Below are 22,739 nucleotides of genomic sequence, written 5' to 3' on the forward strand. Positions count from 1 at the left end.
TCTCCATCAGAAAGGATGAATACCCAAATTTTGTATCAACATGGATAGGACTGGAAGAGATTATGCTGAGTGAAGTAAGTCAAGCAGAGAGAGTCAATTATCATATGGTTTCACTTATTTGTGGAGCATAAGGAATAACATGGAGGACATGGGGAGATGGAGAGGAGAAGGGAGTTAGGGGGAATCATAGGGGAGATGACAGACTGAGGACTCTGAGAAGCAAACTGAGGGTTTTGGAGGGGAGGGGGATGGGGGGGTTGAGTGAGCCTGGTGGTGGGTATTAAGGAGGACACATATTGCATGGTGCACTGGGTGTGGTGCATAGACAATGAATTTTGGAACACTGAAAAGAAATAAAATAACATAAAATGGAAAAAATTATTTTAGGGAGATACATAAAAAGATGGTAATTCTATTTTTAGTGTGTGTGGTTGTTTTTGTTTGGTTTTTATTTTTTGTTTTTTATTTGTTTGTTTAGAAGTGCAATGACAATACCTGATCCAGTGTTTCTTAAAGTTATTTTCTGTAAAGTCATGGCCCTATCCTGGTGACTCAGTGCATATGGCTAGTAAAAGTCTGTTAATTTTTATAGGAAAGAAACCCCTATATCTTGGATTAACACAGCAGTTACTATATTTAACCATAGACTCTCTACCCTGTTTTTGATTGAGATATTCACTAAGACCCTATGAAATGTGATTAGTGTGAGAAATATTAATTAAGTGTTAAAATCTTAGCATCTTGTGGGCTGCACAAGACACAGCTAAATGATGTAAGGAAAAACCTTAAGTGTGTAGGATAAAGATGTCACAGTATGACTGACTGGTCAGCTCACTAGCCAGCATTCTTATTAGCTAAAAATTACTAAAAACATCCCAATTCCACCAAAGCTGAGAAACATAGTTGAGTGAAAGTAGTAAAAGCTGGAAGGGAGGGCGTAAGGGGTAGAAGTCTGGGAGGGAGATAAGGAAAAGGAGGGAAAGGAAAAGACGTATCTTGTGAAGAAGTCCATGTACTGGGCTGTGCTGGCTGCATTCCCTTTCCCTGCTCATTTAATCTGCACAACAACTGGAAAGTAGAAGTTCTGTTCTTCCAGTTGAGGAGACTGGGCTCAGGAGGACACACCTGATAAGCAGTGCTCCTGGGACTGGAGCTGCTCTCATGACCCTTCAGCAGAGGAGAGGCAACGGCTCTCAGTGAACATGGAGGCAGCACAGAGATGTGTGCAGGGACAGCCAGGCCCGGCTGCAGGGGCAGCATGGTGGCCTGGGTGAAGGCCTGGAGGTAGTCCCTCAGCTGCAGTAGACTCTCATGTCCATCTTAGGTGGAAGATTTTCAGATCCTGGTGCATGTAGAAAATGGTAGCATTTGTAGAATGCCTGGGGATGGGAGGGAGAAGGCTGCCTGAAGCTCCCAACACCCAGACCTTGGCCCAGTTGTGGCCTGTAAAGGTCACAATCCCGGGGACTGTACCTTGCTGGGAAGCTCTGCCCTAGTGTTTTCTATCACAGCATAGAACGTGGAATTGCAGGGAAAGCTGTGTGTTGGCGGTGGTCGGTGGGAATAAGCGGGATGCCAGCTGCTGTGGCAAGGCTGAGGACAGGATGCCACCTATCCTCATCCAAGGTGGCATCATGCTTTTACCCGTGGTCTGTGGAACAGACGGTAGGACTGAGGTGGGGGAAGAAACAGGACAATTGATTCCCTTGAGTGTGGAGAGCCAGCTGCTCCTGGCCTCTGAGATAGAAACTTTGTACTCGAAAAGGAACTTCCAGGCAACAGGTGATGATGACCTCACATGGTAGGATGACAGAGCAGATGGGGATGAGGTGTTCCCAGTGATGGAACTCACTAACCCATCAGAAGCTGGTAGGGTTTTTGGAACTAAAACAAAAATGGATTTTATCCTAAACTATAACATCTTTATTTCCTTATAAGAATAATACATGTTTATCATATAAAACCTGAAAAGTAACCTAAAAATAAAGCAAGGGGGAAAAAAGATCGGTGGATCTCCTAAAAAAAAAAAAAAAAAGAAAAGAAGGAAAAGATTTTATGTGTTTATTTATTTGAGACACAGAGAGAGCATGCACGTGTGCACACACAGGAGGTGGGGTGGGTGAGGAGGGTCAGAGGCAGAGAGAGAATCTCAAGCCGACTCTACATTGAGCATGAAGCCCGACATGAGGCTCCATCCCATAACCCTGAGGTCATGGTTGAGCCAGTACCAAAGTTGGACACTTAACTGACTGAGACACCCAGGCACCCCAAGAATGACCTTTCTGAAAACAAATTTTTGCTCAGAATACTCTGTTTCCTTAGACATCAGTGTGTGAGTGTAAGGTAAATGATTTATAATGAAAATTGTTAAAAGTATAAGTTTTTTATTTCCATAGACTTATTTTTTTGTTTCAAAGAAATTTTTAAAATTTGAAGTACTTTTAGATTTACAAAAAAATTGCACAGACTGCTTGGAGGCTTACCTTGGAGATGGCTCAGCCAGTTTTAGCCTCCCCCAATGACAGCCTTTCACGTTAGCATGGTGCATTTGTTGAACCTAAGAAACCAACACGGGAACTTCTCTGTTAACTAAACTAAATAGACTTTATTGACACCTAGGTTTACTTTTAGATTCCCATAACACCGCTCTCTGCATCCATTTTGCAGAGCACTTATGAAAGGTCTCAGGTTTTCTATCTCTCACTCTTGAATACAATTACCTGATTTGAAACACCTGCCTCAAATTTCTGGCACTCATCTGCACTGTGAAGGAATGTTTCCTATTTCCAGTATATGCTTTTATATGTGATAGCCTGAGTAGGGTAACTGAGCCACAACTCAACAAGTCCTCCTTGTCAAGATTATCATCATCTTTAGTTGATCAACCCCACATTGTGAGGTTCCCAAGGAAACTGAGTTTTTTCATGCCTTCCAATTATTTTGTTCTTCCACTTTCTTTATTCTGTATTATTAAAAGAAAAAGAAAGGAGAGCTGTGTCAGTCAGAGTTGTAGAAGAGAGGAGATGCTCAGGTGGGGAAACTGAGGACATTTTAGTCAGCTATTGATTGACACAGCTACAGGCAAGTTAAAGGACATGCTGAGGGACAGAGGGACACTTTGGAGCAACAACAGCAGGGAGCTGTTACGACCTCCAGGACTGAGGTATCAGAGAGGAGCTGTTGTAAGAAATGATGGTGACACAAATGCAAATGAAGTCAACACTGTCGTCTGTGTTCTGGAACCGACTTCTAAAATAGTTTGACTGCAAGTATTTACAGCATTCAGTCTAGATGCTATTGTCACATCAGCTGTGTGGAGCTGAACAGAGAGAAATCAGCACTTCTGGTAAAATAAAGGGACATTATGTCTAGTTCAACATTAGGGCCACAATCCCCCTAACTTTCTGGTAAATGCTGTGCCTAATGGCAGCTTTGTCAGAGCATTGCAAGTTTTCTAGACAGGATGGTCAACATCTTTGGTGCAGAAGGAGCTGTCTGGGCTTCACTGTGTTGTCTATACTGTGAACACACACTGAGACCCTAGGTCAGGATATCTGGACTTGTCTCTTTCGTGTGTTCATGTGGTCAGTGGTGGTTTCCTGCCTATGAGTATGGTAAGTGAGTATACGTCCTTATTGTTACTTCTCCATGTTTGGGCGGAGAGACCTCTTGGTTACATTCCTTGTCAGACAATTTGCATGTCAGTTGTATTTCCTTAGGACCACCACAATTTTTAAAAAATTTTCTGGTTTGATCTGCAGTGGGAAGACATGGATTTTTAAGTCATCATTCCAACCAGGAAAAGCTTGCTCAAGAGTGTGTGCGGACTAACGACAGCTAGATCGTAGGATGAGTTCATTCTCCCTTCACTCATTCCCATGTTCATGTTTTGATAAACACATTTTGGACCAAATAATCAATAACTGGCTGAAACTCCATTTTGTTACTCATAATAAAAAACCAATTTGTAGAATAGCTTTATTTTAGGATTTCATTAGTAGGTTATGAATTTATGATAAAAATAGAACATTTGAAATTTTTTGAAAGGTTGAAAAAGAAGACATTATACTAACCTTGTAGATGAGAGAAATATAAAAGGTAGGTCATTTAAAAATAAATTAGGGAAGTTAGTTTTTATGTTTAATGACTAGTAAGTGAATCAATGCCTCCACAGGGAAATTTTCTCTTGGTGTGCTGCAGTGCTTTTCTTTGACATTGTCAACCAACCCTCTGGGAACGGAAATCAATGGCATCCAAAATACCATCACTAGCAACAAGAGTAACTACAAGTAACAAGCACTAGCCATCTACCAGGCTTTGTGCTAAGTGGTAAACAGATGCACTCAGTTAATTCCCACGAAAGTTAGGTCTTATAATGACCTGTTCTTATATAAGGAAAGAGGCAAAGAAATGAAATACCTCCAAGATCACAAAGGGGAGTCAAAACTTGAACCCAGTTTTTCTGATTTCATTGCCTAGTCTTAACTCTAAGACTCTGCTATCTTTCAGTGATCCATATTCATGCAGAAGTGGAAGAGGAGATGCCTGTGAGAATCCTGACAACCCCAAATGATCAGAACCTTGCAAAATTAGATGTCACATCGTTAACTTCTTAACAAAACTACACTTAAAGTCCCTATGCAAAATGGAAAGGGGAGATTTTCAGTATCAACATTTACAAAAAAGATGAGAGGTTGTAACGATTAACATTTTTCAAGTGAGTCTACTATAAATTGGCTGCTATATATGCCAGACAGCATATGGCAAAGTGTTTTGTAAACTATAAATCACTGCACAATGTTGTATGTACAAACATGCTGCATTGCCGATATTGATTCTTCTATAAAAGCTAGAAATGGCCTATGGGAAGCGTTTTGTAAATCATAAATCACTACACAACATCATATGTGTGCAGGCGTATCTCATTTTGTCAAGCTTCACTTTACTGCAGATAGTGTGTTTTTTTCAGATTGAAGGTTTGGCAAACCTGCCTTGAGCCAAGTCTGTTGGTGTTATTTTTCCAAAAGCATTTGCTCACTTTGTGTCTCTATGTCACATTTTGATAATTCTCACACTGTTTTAAACTTTTTCATCATTATTATATTCATTATGGTGATCTGTGATTGTTGATGTTGCTATGGTAATTGTTTTGGAGCACCACAGACAACATCCATGTAAAGTGGTGAACTTAATATTTAATGTTGTGTGTGTCCTGACTCTTCCAACTAGCCATTCTCCCAATCTCTCTCCCTCTCCTTAGGCCTTCTTATTTCCTGAGATACAAAAATATTGAAATTGGGCCAATTAATGACCCTACAGCGGCCACTAAGTGTTCAAGTGAAAGAAAGAATCACATGTCTCTTACTTCAAATCAACAGTTAAACATGATTAAGAATACAAAAAAAAAAAAAAAAAACCAGTTAAACATGATTAAGCTCAGTGAAGAAGCATATTGAAAGATGAGATAGGCCTAAAGCTAAGTCTTTTTGCATCCACAGATTTAAGACAAGTTGTGAATACAAAGGGGAAATTCTTGAAGGAAATGAAAAGTGCTACTTCAGTGAACACACAAATAACAAGAAAGAAAAATAGCCCTATTGCTGATATGGAGAAAGTCTGAGTGGTCTGGATAGAAGATCAAACCAACTGCATATCCTTAAGCCAGAGTTTAATCCAGAGCAAGACCCAAACTCTCTTCAATTTTATGAAGTCTGAGTGAGGTGAGGAAGCTGCAGAAGAAATGTCTGAAGCTCGCAGAGGTTGGTTCATGAGGTTAAAGGAAGACAGCTGTGTCCAAAGTATGAAAGTGAGAGGTGAAGCAGCAAGTGCCTGTGTTGAAGCTGCAAAGAAAGTGATGTAGAAGGTCTAGCTAAGATAGTTCATGAAGGTGGATACACTGAACAACAGATTTCCAGTGTAGACAAAACAACCTTCTATTGGAAGAGTCATGTAGGAGTTTAATAGCTGGAGAGGAGAACTCAGTGTTTGTCTTCAAAGCATCAAAAGGCAGGCTGACTGTCTTGTTAGGGGCTAATGCAACTGGTAACATTAAATTGAAGCCAATGCATATTGACCACTCTGAAAATCCTAGGGACCTTAAAAATTTATGCTAAATCTCCTCTGCCTGAGATAAATGAAACAACAAAGCCTAGATGACAGCTCAGCTATTTGCAACATGGTTTACTGAATATTTTAAGCCCACTGTTGAGACCTATTACTCACTGGCAATGCACCAGATCACCCAAAAACTCTGATGGAAATGGACAGTGAGATGAGTGTTGTTTTCACATCAGCTAACACAACACCTTTTTGTAGCCCATAGATCAAGGAGTAATTTCAACTTTTCAGTCTTATTATTTAAGAAATACATTTTGAGAGGCAATAGATGTCATAGACAGTGGTACCTGTGCTGAATCTGGGCAAAGCAGACTGAAAACCTTCTGGAAAGGATTCACCATTCTAGATGCCATTAAGAATATGCAAGATTCTTGGGAAGAGGTCGAATATCAATGCTCACAAGAATTTGGAGAAAATTGATTCCCGCCCTCATGGATGACTTTGAAAGGTTCAAGACCTCAGTGGAGAGAAGTCACTATGGCTGTGGTAGAAACAGCAAGAGGATTAGAATCAGCAGTGGAGCCTGAAAATGGGATTGAAGTGCTGCGATTTCATGATAAAACCTGACCAGTTGAGGAATCGCTTCTTATGGATGAGCAAAGGAAGTGGTTTTCTGGGATGGAATCTGCTGCTGGTGGAGATGATATGAAGACTGTTGAAATAAGAACAAAGGATTCAGAATACTACATAAAATTAATTGATAAAGCAGGTGGAGGGTTTGAGAGGATTGACTGCAGTTTTCAAAGACATTCTGTGGGTAAAATGCTATAAAACATTGTGTGCTACAAAGAAATCATTTGTGAAAGGGAGAGTCAATTGATGGGCAAACTTCATTGTGTTGTTCTGAGAAATTGCCACAGCCACCCCAGCTTTCATCAACCATTACGCTGAGTAGTCAGCAGCTATCAGCACTGGGGCCAGACTCTCCACCAGCAAAAAGATTATGACTTGCTGAGAGCTTGGATGATGGTTAGTTTAGTTTAGTTTTGTTTTAGCAATAAAGTATTTTTATTTTTATTATGTATTGTTAGTCACCATACAGTACATCAATAGTTTTTTTTTTTAATATTTAATTTATTTTTTATTTTTTTTTTTATTTCCAGCATAACAGTATTCATTATTTTTGCACCACACCCCGTGCTCCATGCAATCCGTGCCCTCTATAATACCCACCACCTGGTACCCCAACCTCCCACCCCCCGTCCCTTCAAAACCCTCAGATTGTTTTTCAGAGTCCATAGTCTCTCATGGTTCACCTCCCCTTCCAATTTCCCCCAACTCCCTTCTCCACTCTAAGTCCCCATGTCCTCCATGCTATTTGTTATGCTCCACAAATAAATGAAACCATATGATAATTGACTCTCTCTGCTTGACTTATTTCACTCAGCATAATCTCTTCCAGTCCCGTCCATGTTGCTACAAAAGTTGGGTATTCATCCTTTCTGATGGAGGCATAATACTCTATCCCCAGGGGTACAGGTCTGTGAATCACCAGGTTTACACACTTCACAGCACTCACCAAAGCACATACCCTCCCCAATGTCCATAATCCCACCCCCTTCTCCCAAACCCCCTCCTCCCAGCAACCCTCAGTTTGTTTTGTGAGATTAAAAGTCACTTATGGTTTGTCTCCATGGGGGCTTAAGTGGGTAGGAGAAGAACAATAGTTTTTTTTTAAGATTTTTTTAAAATTTTTTATTTTTTATAAACATATGTTTTAATCCCCAGGGGTACAGGTCTGTGAATCACCAGGTTTACACACTTCACAGCACTCACCAAAGCACCCCTCAGTTTGTTTTGTGAGATTAAGAGTCACTTATGGTTTGTCTCCCTCCCAATCCCATCTTGTTTCATTTATTCTTCTCCTCCCCACTTAAGCCCCCATGTTGCATCACCACTTCCTCATATCAGGGAGATCATATGATAGTTGTCTTTCTCTGCTTGACTTATTTCGCTAAGCATGATACGCTCTAGTTCCATCCATGTTGTCGCAAATGCCAAGATTTTATTTATTTATTTGACAGAGAGAGGGAGAGAGATCACAAGCAGGCAGAGAGAGAGAGGGAAACAGGCCTCCTGCTGAGCAGAGAGTCCGATGTGGGGCTTGATCCCAGGACCCTGGGATTATGAACGGTCCCAAAGGCAGAGACTTAACCTACTAAGCTATGCAGGCACCCCACATCAATAGTTTTTGGTGTGGTGCTCCATGACTCATTGTTTGTGTATAACACCCAGTGCTCTATGCAATACTTGCCCTCCTTAACTTGCCCTCCTTAATATCCATCACTGAGCTCACTCATTCCTCTCCCCAAAAGCCCCTTATTTTGATTCCTGGAGTTCATGGTTCATCTCCCCCTCTGATATCACCAGCTTCATTTTCCCCTTCCCTCTCCTAATGTCCTCCATGCTATTCCTTATCTTTCACAAATAGGTGAAACATATAGTAATTGTCTTTCTCTGCTGGACTTATTTCACTCAGCATGATCTCCTCCAGTTCCATTCATGTTGATGCAAATGGCGGGTATTCATCCTTTCTGATGGCTGAGTAATATTCCATTGTATATATGGGCCATATCTTCTTTATCCGTTCGTCTGTTGAAGAGCATCTTGGCTCCTTCCACAGTTTGGCGACTGTGGCCATTACTGCTATGCATTCTACTGCACTTAATGGAGTACAATGTAGTGAAAATATAACTTTTATATACACTGGGAAATGAAACAAATTAATTTGACTGGCTTTATTGTGGTATATCCTTTATTGGAGTGGTCTGGAACTGAATCTGCAGTATATTCAAGGTATTTTTGTACACTCCTGCTCCAGTAATAGATATTTTTAAAAAGAGGAAGAATTTGGAACAATTCTCCCTGTTCTTGGCTAGAGTCCACACCATGTTTTTGGAGCACGGAGCTCACAGCTTATTTGCACAGGCTTAGAGAAACTGGAACATATTATAGGAGGGCCTTTGGGTTAGTGAAGAAGCTAAAACCAGATCCTATGAGGAAGAATAAAAGACATACTGAGGCTGGTATCTTCTTTCACACAGCTAGAGCTTCCTCAAGGAAGGAAAATCAGGCTGTTAACCTGTGGCCACAGAGTTAGAGCCAGAGCTAATGGGTGCAGGATGGAGGTGGATTTTGCTCCACCAAATGGGGAATGAAGAGACTGGAGTTGCCCTAGTCAGCCATAAGCTGGGTCAGTAGATGGTGTAGGGTGGTTGAGGATGATGGCACATAGACCTGGAAACTTCGTATCAGTGGCTATTGGGCAAACCCACCAGATTAACTAGTTTGTCTGAAGCTTTGCCAGATTCATCAGTGAAACCTCAATCCCTAACCCAAAGGACACATACTTATATATATTTAGACAAACTTTTGTAATGTAATTTTGGATAGCTCTAAGGCGTGTCCTAAATTGACAGGTGAAACCAGGTAACTGCAGGTCTTGAGTGGCCTGTGATGATCTGGAAGTGTTTCTCTAGAATTACTTCCCTGACTATAATTAAGCTGTAAAGTAACTGGGCCTTACTTCCAGAGCATTCTGAGAGGACCATACACTATCTAGACCATCTCTGTGGTCTGCTGATGTCAGAGTCCAGCCTATCAGTGGAACTGCCATGAAATGTTTCCTTTTTCACTTTGGGGAATGGTGGTGGCAGTGGTTATTTATTACTGTAACCAGAATGTCGAAGAAACAAGGGACAATTTCACTGGTTTTCCCTTTACCCCTTCAACTTTGCTTATTTTCCCTTCCCCTTATAGGAAAAGTTAGGCCATTGTATATTTCTGGTCAATCTCAGGTATTAAAAAACCCTATAGTCACTTTTAGTCCAGTTTCAATTTTGTATTTAGAAGGATGAGTTTCACATAAGAGTCTCCATGTCCACCCTCCATTCAAGGTACAGGTATTTATGTAGGTCTTAGTGAGCAGAAAACTTTCAAGTTGGTGGGGGTGGGGAAGAGGTTGGATAGATTCTCTTTTCTATGATTCTCCTTCCTCATTTCCAAAATATTTGGCATGCCCCCCCCCCACCCCGCCAGACAATGAAGAGTGGGGAGAGAAGAGTGATAAAGGAGGAAGGAATAATCTTCCTTACCAGGCACTGCTGGAGGCCAGCATCATGTCCTCTGGACCTGCACAGTTTGTGGGAAGCTAGTGCCTTTCTCTAGCAAGCTGCTTTGTTCAGAGATTGCTTCCTTGTGAAGCAATTCCCTTGGTGCAGATGTAGTCCTTTCCTTCTCAGGACTCATCACTGACTCTTCCTGTAGACCCCAAGACCCTCAGTTCCTATGGCTTCCCTTTATCCATGGCAGTTTGCCAAGGAATCCCAATCAAACAGCATTCTGGTCTCCTGCAGAGACAGATGGAACCTACCTGAAGTTTGTTTTCAAATGTTCAAACTGATGATGCCACACACATATTGAGAGGGTATGGAAAAGGTATATAGCTCACATAACTGAAGTCTTTGGACAGCAGGCCAGGCCTCTTAAAGTAGGCTCCAAGTGGCTTGAGAGAGCAAGGGAAGGAGACCAGCCTGGGCTTTTAATGTGGGGGCAATGGCTTCCACCAACAAAGGAAGTCCCCAGGCTTTCTCAGAGAATGTTCACATGAGGGCACAGGGGAAGAGGAGGGTAAAGCTTGAAAGCCATCAATATTCAGACAGGAAACATGGAGTCAGTTTTCCTCATCACAAATAGGCTTTGCATCTGTGCATCCTGTACAAATCAGTGTATGGGATTCCCTCATGCACACATCTTTTCTCCCTAGAACTTGCTAGGCAAGTCATAGCAGTGTGGTGAATTGTTAATATGATATTTATTTATTTAAGAGTTTATTTATTTATTTATTTGGGGAGGGGGAGAGAAAGTGTGAACAGTGGTAGGGGCAGAAGGAAAGGGAGCAGACCCCCACTGAGTGTGGAACCTGACTCAGGGCTTGATCTCATGACCTTAGCCGAAATCATGGGTTGGATGCTTAATGGACTGAGCCACCCAGGCACCCTTAAAAGAAATTCTTTTTATTAAGAGCTTACTGAAACCCAGATGAAGAGAAGCTGGAAGCTGAACATGAGTTGGTTACTTTCCAGAATGATTCAGGTCTCAGGCAATGAGGAAGAAAGGAAACCATACAACAGTATGTTGTAGAGATAAGTTTCCCACATTTTGTTAGATTTCTCACTATCCAGGACTTGATGGAGGAAAATCTGTTGTCAATCAGTTCAAGTTTTGTGTTTATATGACAAGAGATAGAATTATATATTAATACAGCAAACCATGCAGTGTGGAAAGAGCTTTGGAAAGTTGGTGGACTGTGCTATTCGTCTCAGCCAATTCTGAAGATGGTAAGGAGGCTGAGACACACAATGTGATCAAGATTGCTTGACTGAGCTGCAAGTGAGTGGCTCATTTTGTATGCCTCTGTCCTTGTCTGCCAGCTCCCTTGAACATGTCCTCCTCAACTCCATTATTCCCACCTTCTGCTGGGCTGATTTTTACCTTTATTCTTGACACCTTCATTTGTTTTGTCTTGCAAGCTTAATTAAAGTTTAAGGAGGGAAGACATTATTGAAGACAGAGTGATTAAAAATTAGAAAACATTGGAATGTCAAAGTAATGTGCCCCAATTCTAACACTCATCAATCACCATTACAAGTCATTTGGTTTATATTTCTATGCAGTTAGTTTAACGGCGAAGTACCACATTCTGCATTTTAAAAAATCCACTTAGTTGAAAATCTCATAGGACAATCCTTTAAGAATAATTAATAATTCCATATTTATCAACTGAACACCTACTATGTACTCAGCATGTGAGATACTGGGCACAGAATGGGGGACAGATGTACTCTCCCAGAACTTACAGTTTCGTGGAGGAGACAGTCATTCATGAAGGACCATGTGGTATGTTATAAACTGTGATAATAATGTGCAAGAAGCACACGGGGTATGATGAGAAAGGCTGGTATAATTTGGAGGGTCAAAGAGGTTCCCCGTGAGGAAGGGACTTTGAACCGCTATCTTAGGAATGAGTGGGGCATTTAGCTGGTCAAGACAGTGGTAATCTACTTACCTTCGTGCTTCAGGTGCTGTGTCACTGACCTTGCTGTAGTCCTAGTATAGTTAGAAAGCCCCCTTCTCTCTCCAACCCCCTTTGCTCCTCTTTATTGGGAGAGTAGCTTCGAGATCCATGAGTGTGGTTCTAAGCCTTCTTCACTGTGATGTCCAGAGTCCCTGTTCATGTGCCCCTGTATCTCTGTCCTATTATACATTCTTCTCTCTTCCACATGGCCCCAGTGTCAGGTCCTTTATCAACAGGGGAGAGAAGAGGGATTTTCTGTTCTCATTACCACTTGCAGGAGGCCAAGATAAGCTCATTCAATAAAGTATGTGGTACAGTAGTGAGGCCTTTTGGTTGTAGTTGAGAAGACTATTTCTCTAACAGAGCCAGAGTCAGATTCATGTCTCAGTGACCAGCCTACAGTGCCATGTCAGCGTAACCTAGCAAGTGAGAGGTAGGCTTGGTTTCCCAGGCCCTCCAGGGCATGTCTGAACAGCACTTTGGGAAAACCTGGGTCTTTCTCTTAGTAGATGTATAAGTTGGACAGGTTGTTGAAACTTTGCCAATCTCAGTTTTCTCATTGTTGAAGTAGAGATGCTGACTCTGTTGTTGGTTTCTGTTGTTTTGTCTGCTAGGTGTCTCTTTCTTTGGGGAATGGTCCGATGCCATCTGGTGATGGAGGGGTTACCATTCACCAGTTCCACATCTCTGGCCCAGGCTTGACGAATAATAGTGACCCACTTCTTAGCCATGGAGAGCAGCCCACAGCTGGGAAATCGACTTGAGTGAGGGCAATCAGAATCCTTCTCTGGGGTCTTATTTATTCTAAAGACAGAGGTCAACATTGTCTTTCTCCTTGCATCAAGAACTAAAGGTAGCTGCTGAAGCTGTGTTTCATCTTACATAGAGGAAAGCCGGTCTGGAGTAGGACAGAATAAACCGAAGAGTCAAATGTAAGTGGGAGGAGGAGAGGGGAAGGGGTACCAGGCTCACGACACTCTAGGAGAGACCGTGTCCCCTGTCATCATCCCCAAAGCCACATTTGCCTCCAGACTTCCTTCTTGAGAGCTTGTTTGGAGGTTCCAGCAGGGGAGCGCAGCTCCTCGTATACCCTCAACCAAAGAAAGGTCCTCCTCTATCAGGGAAGGTTGTCTCTTCAACGGTGCACGCAGCCTTGGGAGGGATGCACATGGAGCGGTGAGGGGCGAAGGGGTCACCCGCTTAGCCAGCCAGATCAGCAGAATCAACCCTGGCAGTCAATGGGGTGACAAATGTCATAGCCAGATTGACCTCACGTCCTCCAGACTTCCCTCTTAATGTGTTTCTTCAAAAGTCCTTTTTCGTTGGTATTAATTTTGGTTGGGTTTCTAACATTGGACACTAAAACTAAAAAAAAGTCCTGGAAAAATGAAATATCACCCTTACAGAGTTGTGAGCATTATACGAACTGTTGTATTTGTCAAGGGCTTATAATCCAGTATCTGAAGAATGGCCATGAATAACTTACGGTTAATAGTGTTAGTAGGACTTGTCTTCTTCTTTGAACCCGGCCGATAAAGTGTCATCTATGGCATTCAACAGCATCAGCATCATTTGGGAGCCTGTTAGAAATACTAAATCCCGGTCCCTATATGTGATTTTCTCAATCAGAATGTGCATTTGGCAAAGTCCACACTTGAGTTGTATGCAAAATACACTGTAAAAAGCACTGGCCTGGGTATGGTGATGACTTTAGATATACCACCCGAAGCATGATCTATGTGATAAAGAATCGATGAGCTGGGCTTTATTAAATTGAAAACTCTGTGAAATATAGTATCAAGAGATTTAGAAGGTAAGCCATAGACTGGGAGAAAATATTTGCAAAGACATATCTGACTGTTATCTAAAATATACAAAGAACTCTTTGAATAAAAAAGAAATAATAAGTGTTGGCAAGGATGTGGAGAAAAAGGAACTCTGGTGCACTGTAGTTCGGGAAGCAAGCTTGTCCCTGTGTCTCTTTCCTCACTCACATTGTCTCTCTCTCAAATAAATAAAATCTTTAAAAAAGACAATAATGAGATACCACAATATGTTTATTAGAATGTCAAAGACCCAGAACACTGACAACACCAAATGCTGGTGAGGATGTGGAGCAACAGGAATTTTTACTTGCTCCTGGGAATGCAAAATGATATAGCCACTTTGGAAGACAGTTATTGTTTTATTTATTTCTTATAATACTAAACATATTGTTACTATAGGATGCAGCATTCTTGTTCCTTGCTAAGGACCCAAAGGAGTTGATGATTTAGGTTCACAAAGGAATCTGCACCTGGATATTTATAGCAATTTTTCACCAACACTTGACAGCAACCAAGATGTTCTTTAGGAGGGGGCTGGGTTAATAAGTTGTGCTACATCCAGACAATGGAATATCTTTCAGCACTAAAAAGAAGTGAGCCATCAAGCCATGCAAACACACAGAGGAAACTTAAATGCATATTGCTAAAGCCAACCTGAGAAGGCTACATACAGTATGATTACCAATATACGACACTGTGGAAAAGGCAAATCTATGGAGACAGTAAAAAGAACAGTGGTTGCCAGGGGTTGGGGAGTGGGGAGGAGTGGACAGATGAAGCACAGAGGATTTTTTTTTCTTTTTAAAATTTATTTTTTATTTATTTTCAGCATAACAGTATTCATTATTTTTGCACCACACCCAGTGCTCCATGCAATCCGTGCCCTCTCTAATACCCACCACCTGGTTCCCCCAACCTCCCACCCGCCCCGCCACTTCAAACCCCTCAGATTGTTTTTCAGAGTCTATAGTCTCTCATGATTCACCTCCCCTTCCAATTTCCCCCAACTCCCTTCTCCTCTCTAACTCCCCATGTCCTCCATGCTTAAAAATATAATTTTTTTTAAAAAGGTAATTTATGGAGCGCAGGGGATTTTCACAGAACTGAAAAAACTCTGTGAGATACTAAATGATGGATACATGTCATTGCACGTTTTACAAAACCCATAAAATGTACAGCACCAAGAGTGGACTCTAATGTAAACTATGGACTCAGGATAACTATGATGTTTCAATGTTGATTCATCAATTGTAACAAATATACCATTCAGGGATACTGGGGAAATCTCTGTATATGTAGGAGGAGGAGGTATGTGGGAAATCTCTCAGTTTTGCTGTGAACTCAAAACTTCTCTAAAAAAATAAAGTCTTAAAAGAAAGCACTGTCTGGACATCAGAACCATAAGCAACAAAAATAAAACCAGACGAATTAGACCAAAATCAAACTTCTGTGCATCAAAGGACACTCCACAGAATGAAACACGATCTAAGGTATGAAACAAAATATCTACAAATCATACGCTTGATAATATATAAAGAACTACAACCCAACAACAAAAAGCCTCCAAATAACCCAGGTCAAAAACAGACCAAGGATTTGAACAGACGTTTCTCCAAAGATGATATACAAATGGCAATAAGCACGTGAAAGATGCTTAATATCACTGATCCTAAAGAAAATGCAGATCAAAACCACAATGAGGTATCACCTCACCCTCCATAGGATGCTACTCTCAAAACAAAACAAAACAACCTCCGGAGAATACTGAATGTTGAAGATGACATGCTTACATTGGAACCCTTGGACAAGGTTGGTCGGACTGTAAAATGCTGCAGCCTCTGTGGGAAAGTCTGTCAGCTCTTCAAAAATTAGACAGTTACCATATGATCCAGCAGTTCTACTTTAAAGTAAGAACCTAAATGAACAGAACACAGGAACTCAAATAGATGTGTGTCCACCCATGTTTACGGTAGCACCATTCACAATAAGCAAGAGACAGAAGCCACCCAAGTGTCCATAGATCGAAGAGTAGAGAAACAAGATATGGTCTGTCCATACAATGGAGTACTATTCATCTTAAAAAGAAAGGAAGTTGTGACATCTGCTCTAATGTGGACGAACCTTGAGGTCATGGTCCTGAGTAAAATAAGCCAGTCACAGAAGGACAAATACTGATTCTGCTCAAACGAACTATCTAGAACAGTTAAGTTATCGAGACAGAAAATAGAGTGGTGCCTGCCAGAATGGAGGGGAGGGGGTCAGAGTGAGCAGTTGCTGTTTAGTGGGTACAGACTTAGTTTTACAAGATGAATAAGTTCTGGAGATTGGTTGCACAACACTGTGACTATATTTAACACTACTGAAATGTACACTTAGAAATGGTTAAGATGGTAAATTTTATGTTCTGCATTTTTTACCGCCCCCCAAATTCAGAGAAATGGCAAAAATTAAAATTAAAAAGCATTGGTCTGGTTGACTGGAAGTTCTCTGATGGAAGGATCGGAAGGAAAGAGATGTCACAAGCGATTGTCCTACTAATTCCAAACAGAGACACTCAGATGTGTGCCACGGAAGTCAGAAAGTCGTAAGATAGGACAAAGGCTTCTCAAACAAGTGGAAAGAGTTGGCAGTGAGAATATTACTAGCAAAGAATTTACGACTAGCAGCCTTAGTCTATCACCTGGCTTTCATGGAGCACAAAAAAGACTGCATAATTGAAGTTTGGCTTGGCTTTTCCATAACTGTTACCAGGCTCTTTGTAGTAAATCTACTTGGAATTCTTTTTTAACCTAATTAGGGGAAGTTTGTTTCTGGACTGAATGTAGTCCTCACAATACAACAGGGCCTTGTTCTGGAAAAATTCATTTCTAGGCCACTGGAGCGAAAGTTTAAACTGATTTGTAATTTGAAAACAATTCTAGAAATGGTCTTTAAGTTGTCAGTTCTTATCGTACAGATCCTATGAGAGTATCAATGATCTGAAAGTTCTCAGCACCAACTTCATTCACAGACAGTGGCCACTTGTAATAGATAGAACTTTCTGTGGTGAGTCAAGGAGTTTAAGATAAAGAATTTCAGGCCTGAGACTCTTCCTTCCTTCTAGGATTCAGGTCAATGTAGTACATAGACAAAGGATGCTTTCCAAATAGAGACCAAAATATTATATTAATGGTTAGACAAGTACCAGGCACACACTCAAATGCATGGCTTCTGGAAAAGTTTGATGGGGACACAGGTTCAACCTGTGCTCAGAGTAGGGATTTGGGGGGAGACTGTAAAATGGCTTGCCAAAAGACATCTATGTCCTGATCTCTGGAACCTGTGAATGTGACCTTCAATGGTAAAAAAGCATCCTTGCAGATGCCATTAAATTAAGGATCTTGAGACACGCAGATTTTCCTGGATTATCCAGGCGAGTCAGGAATGTCATCACATGCGTGCTCTATAAGAGGGAGGTACAGAGAGTTTGGACAAGTCACAGAGAAGGTGACCTGAAGACAGGCAGATAGAGATTCTAAGATGTTGGCCTAGTAATTGTGGTGATGTGGCCACAAGTCAAGGAATGCCAGCAGTCTCCAGAGGGTAGAAGAAGCCAGGAGCAGACTCTCCCCTACAGCCCCTGGGGCACAGCCCTGCTGACACTTTGATTATGGCCCAGGGATCCTGATTGTAGACTTCTGGCCTCCAGAACTGAGAGAGAATGATTTCAGTTGTTTTGAGTCATCCAGGTTGTGGTAATTTGTTACAACAAACAAAAATGAATACATTTTTAGTTATTAAAACTAAACAAGGCCCCTATGGCACGTGCATCCTTCTTTGGCACTCTGGTGTAGGCACCCAGATGCAGGCATTCCCAGGAGGTTAGCTTCAAGGAAACAGGACAAGGGGCGACAGGCAAACAGAAGGCTGGTGCCCTGATGAGGAGGAGGAGGAAGGTAAGTTTGAGGCCAAGTGACCCTGCCCACGGGTAAATATGGCCCGATGAACTTCATGTTTCAGCTCCCTCAGGGAGGAAAGAGCAGGAAGAGCAGGAAGGTAACAAGGTACTGAAATTGTTTCTTTCAAAATGAACCATCCTTGCCCCATCGCCTCCCATGCACACATTGCGGGGGGGAAAAGGAACTTGGGTCACAGACAGTGCTCCTTCTCCACCCCCCACTTCGTCCTCTACCAATTCTATCTCCCCCTCCACCCCCTCAACTTACTCAGCTTTCCATGCCCCATTTCAGTGCATGGTGTCATGCCATACCCTATGCACACCAGGAAAAGGGGACCCCCTTGATTCCCCTTCTTCAATCATACTCCCATATCCAATTGGAAATTTAAGCCTTTTTATCCTCCGCTAGAAATGCTTGTGAAAGAATCTCCCTTTTCCATTCTTTTGTCCTCTTCCTCATGAGACTCTTAATACCCAAATCTGATCCATTGTTGTCTTTATGGAACCCCTTTAGTGACTTCCAGTTATGTTTAGCATTAACTTTTAGCTTGTTATAGTTTAAGTTTGCTTTCTTTTGAGCTTCAGTTCCCTTCTTACTTTTACTCTGCCCGTCACTCTAAACTGTAGACTGTGGCCACACAGATGCTCTGTGTCCTGACCACAGAAGTGGTTTCATGGCTCTGAGTCTACTGTACTTTCTGCTGTGTGATCTTCCATGGCTCCCCACCAGAACTGGGAGAACAAATCCCAGCCCTTTGCTGGTGCCTCTCTCTGACACTGGAGGAGGAAACCTGACCAGAGGGATTCTGAGAGGACAAGTCATCCTGGACATTGCTAATTAGCATCCTTTTCATTTCCAGCAAGAGTCTCAGAATCAGCACACTTGTTCCAAAAGTTTCCAGATCACTGTCTAAACTGAGTAGATTCCCATCCTTGGTATTCTTCTAGAATGTACACATTCATTTCTTGTTTAAGGAAACTTGGTTTACTTTTTTCTTTAATTTGTTTATAAGAGGCCAATCTTGACACTTAATGATTATTTTTTGTGGTAAATTAGGGGAAACAATTCTAATTCTACTCCATATTCACCTCCTTTTGCTCCTCTGCTCCCTTCTTCCCCTGTATGAGCTTCTGCAGGCAGCCTTCCCAACCCCACCCAGGCACATCACTCAGCACGTCCTTCCTTGCTGGAGTGTGCACAGTTGTGCAAAGTTGCCTGATGGTATAGTAGATCTCTTGGAAAATAGTGTATTCTCATCAAAACAGGCCTGATGATGTACAGCTGTTGATTAAGTACTTGCAACTTTGAATTGTTTGTGCATTTGCCCAGAACTGACTGAACAGCCTAGAAAAGTCAAGATTATTTTGCCTCCATGACCAAAAGAAATGAGGGCTGATGCACATGTTGAGTTCAGCTATGGAGCAATACGTGTTGCATCTCTGCATGGATAAATTTTAATGTTGGGCAGGAAAAAATAACAACAACTACAACCTGTCCCCTTGGGAGAAATTGGCTCCCCACTTAAAAGGACCACATTTTTGCTTCAGGTTGAGCTCTTGGCCTGGGTCTAAATTGTTGCTTCTTAGAAAGCAAGTTTAGTTTTACCCAAAAATGAGCTACAGCAACTTTTGTAGGAAAAGCCCATTTTTGTGTGGTAGAATCTATAGTCCATTCCATGTATGCCCCATGGAAGAAAGTCCTCTGTATCCTACTTTTCCTGCTGTTGGTTGGTTGGTTGGTATATATCACCCTCTATCTCTAGGTCAGTGGTGTCCTCCAGTCACAGCAGCTCCTGTTAATGGAAAATATAGGAACTTCTGCATACTGTATGCCAATATGACAGCCATTTTAAAGGATAAACCAATGGAACTGAACATTTAAGTCTTCTCTGAACTTTGTGCTGGACTTACCGCTTTAGGCATGCTCTGTAAAAGTAGAAGAAGAGATGATAATACCGAAAAAGACCTGGACATTCATAGTTATAAGCTCAGTGAAAGTGAAACTCTGCTCAGTGAAAGGGTCTGCTCGAGCTTTCTTCACCAGTTTCTTATTTAGGATCATGCTGTACAAACAGACACCTTTTCAGATGGAAGAGAAGCCTGCTTGCCCTCTTTACAAGGTGGAGGGGGCTGCAGCCACAACGAATGACATCAGCTGTTTGCAGCGACCTCACCTTTTATGGAGAGGTCCTGGAGATCTTTCTGGCCAGGCTCATGAAAGTGAGATAGCTAGCTTGGTAACTCTGAGAAAAACCACCATGTGTCCTGGGGGCACACTGGGCTCTGTCACCCCTGAGTCCTGCCTAAGGGAATGAAACAACCTTCCTCTGCCCAACCGGAACTCTCAAATGGTACCTTGAATTGCTCATGTGGAAATTCACTGGAATTTTGTCACATGCCCTGTCCATTGTAACATTTTCTTCCGGGTAAGATCAATAACTGTGGGAAGGAACAACAACTGAGGAATATCCACTCCCTTTTGGAATATTTCCCATCCACATGCAAATCCACCTACATCTTCCTTGATCACACTCCTGGAACCTGGTCTTCATTGTGGCAATTGGGTCCACTGATCTTCTGATTCTATTTCTAGTGTCCTCCTCTGCCCCAATACCTACCATAGTGCTTCCATCCGTGGAAATATAGAGGATACTTATCTACCAAAGTTCTGGGCATCAAAAGAGTACTTGACAAACAAAGCCTTGTTTCCTACTCATTATGCTCAGAAGTATGACTCATGGAAGGAGCACAAAACTAATTGGAAAAAAATGGAAAAAAATCAAATTAGGCATGAGAAAACAAAGGAGTAAAGTCATGTAAGCTAGTAAGAGAAAGAAACAGCTATGATGATGGGACTGAATTTGTAGCAAAGATAGAGTGGGGGCCGACACACACAGGATGCGATCAAAAAAGGCACTAAACGTAGGTGGAGACTAACATGAACATGAGCCATTAGCAAATGGAGCAACAGGTTTTGTTTTGTAAGTGAAAGTTCCAATCAGTTCAGTCCACCAATCGATTTTATTGTTTTGTTTTGGTTTTCTCCCCCATGGAATTGACTGGTTGTCAGATTCCTCTATCTTCATTAAATTGCTTGGTTTATTTTAAAGATATAATGACCCCCTCTTAACGACAGATGGGGCAGAGGAGAGAATTATCCTGGAAACCTGATAGAATTTTCACAGGTTGGCTGGCAGGAGGACTGTCATCAGCGTAAACAGAGAGGAAGAGGTAACAAGGAGACTTGATCACTCTGTAAACTGAGGAATCAGAGTGTTCCCTGGATCAAAAGACTCTGCATCCTGGGATTAGATCTTTCTGTGAGAGCTAGGCTACCCACTGAGTCTGATTCCACAAGAGGGAAAATAAAGGAACAGAGAGTAGATGGAGAAAGAAAGTCCAGGGAACCAAGTCTTTCCAGCCTGATATTAATTTCTTGCTTCCAACAGGTGCTTCTGTCTGCAGAGACGTTTTGTCATTGAGTGCCTGTGGTCTCCCCAGTGTCAACATGGGTACCTTGGCAGCCTGATGAGGAGGCCATAGCAAAGTCCCTCCAGGAATGGCCAACATTTACTGACACTTTACATACAGCTTACACATCCTTACACATGAGGAAACAGGAGATGATAGAATTTCAGTTATTTCCCCAAGTTCTGCCAAGTGGTGATGCTGTGCTTTGAGGGCATCTGATGCCCAAGCTTGCCCTGCCTCATCTGAGCCATGTCATCTCATTCACAAGATAACATTTCAGACTGCGTAGTTGCATTAGGAAAACAAGCCTAACAAATAATGCAGGGTCACATTGTACTAAGATGTCCTTTGGCTTGAGTTTTGAGAGAGAACTCAGGTATGCTAACTTTTCCCTGGATAATTATCTGTTTTAAGGCAGACATCTTGAAGGGTATTTCAGATAGACCCTACGTCTCCTTGAAAATTAACTCCACAACATTTGTTGAGTACCTACTAAGATCAGTTTCCATGTGAAGTGTCTAGGGATGATAAAAACACATCCCTGCCTATAAAATGTTCAAGGTTAAGTGAAGGGGACAGTCATGGGCAGTGAGCTATATATAACGTGATGAATGTAGTGGTACAGGCCAAGCACCAGAACCAAGAAAGAGCCTCATACCTTTAATAACCATTTACTGGGTGCTTACTGTGCCTCTCTGTTTCTCTCTTCTCTTCCTGTCTCTTGCATGCCCAAGCATGCTATTTCCAAGGATTAGATATGAGGGTATAGTGGATACCTGTTGTCTTTTCCTTTCCCCCTTTTCCCGTTGTTTTGGTGGTACCACACCATTTTTCTTTTGGGGAACTGTTCTTTCTCCACTCCCTGCCTGTGACTCTAAGTGTGGCTTGACCCACTTCCTGGTCTGGAGACACATGCGTGTCCCACACTCCTGTCCAGAGATAGATTTGGAAATGAGCATGTGATCCAAATCAGACTAGATTAGAGTTATCCCTGAACACTCATTGGATCCTCGGAGAATGAACACTCTCTTCTGTGGTTGCTAAGCAGGTGGGGTGCACACTTGAATATGTAGGCTCCTCCAGCAGAAAGCCTCATGGAGAATGAAGCTGATATAGGGGAAAGACAAACAAAATGCAGAGATGAACTGGACATGGGTGGTCATTCTGCATCCTGGGCCCAACCCATGAACGTGTCTGGGCAGAGGTGTGGACTTGCAGATATGTGATCCTCCAAACCTCCAGCACAAACATCATACCAGGTCATCAGGAAGAGTTGAATAGCTGTTAATCACATGATACTCTCTGACTTTCA

The 22,739-nt window shown here is 42.0% G+C and overlaps 1 long non-coding RNA gene across 1 annotated transcript; it reads right to left on the reverse strand.

Annotated features, from left to right (window-relative positions):
* Positions 1 to 1,057: 1,057 nt before the first annotated feature.
* LOC116567665 lies at positions 1,058 to 16,435 on the reverse strand. The gene is made up of 3 exons (XR_004276293.1): positions 16,365 to 16,435; positions 14,069 to 14,074; positions 1,058 to 1,068 (listed from the first exon to the last, which is right to left on the reverse strand). It is a non-coding gene; the product is annotated as an uncharacterized LOC116567665 (long non-coding RNA).
* Between the last annotated feature and the right edge of the window lie 6,304 nt (positions 16,436 to 22,739).

The sequence above is a fragment of the Mustela erminea genome, chromosome 1, assembly GCF_009829155.1.
Source record: "Mustela erminea isolate mMusErm1 chromosome 1, mMusErm1.Pri, whole genome shotgun sequence".
Taxonomy (NCBI): domain Eukaryota; kingdom Metazoa; phylum Chordata; class Mammalia; order Carnivora; family Mustelidae; genus Mustela; species Mustela erminea.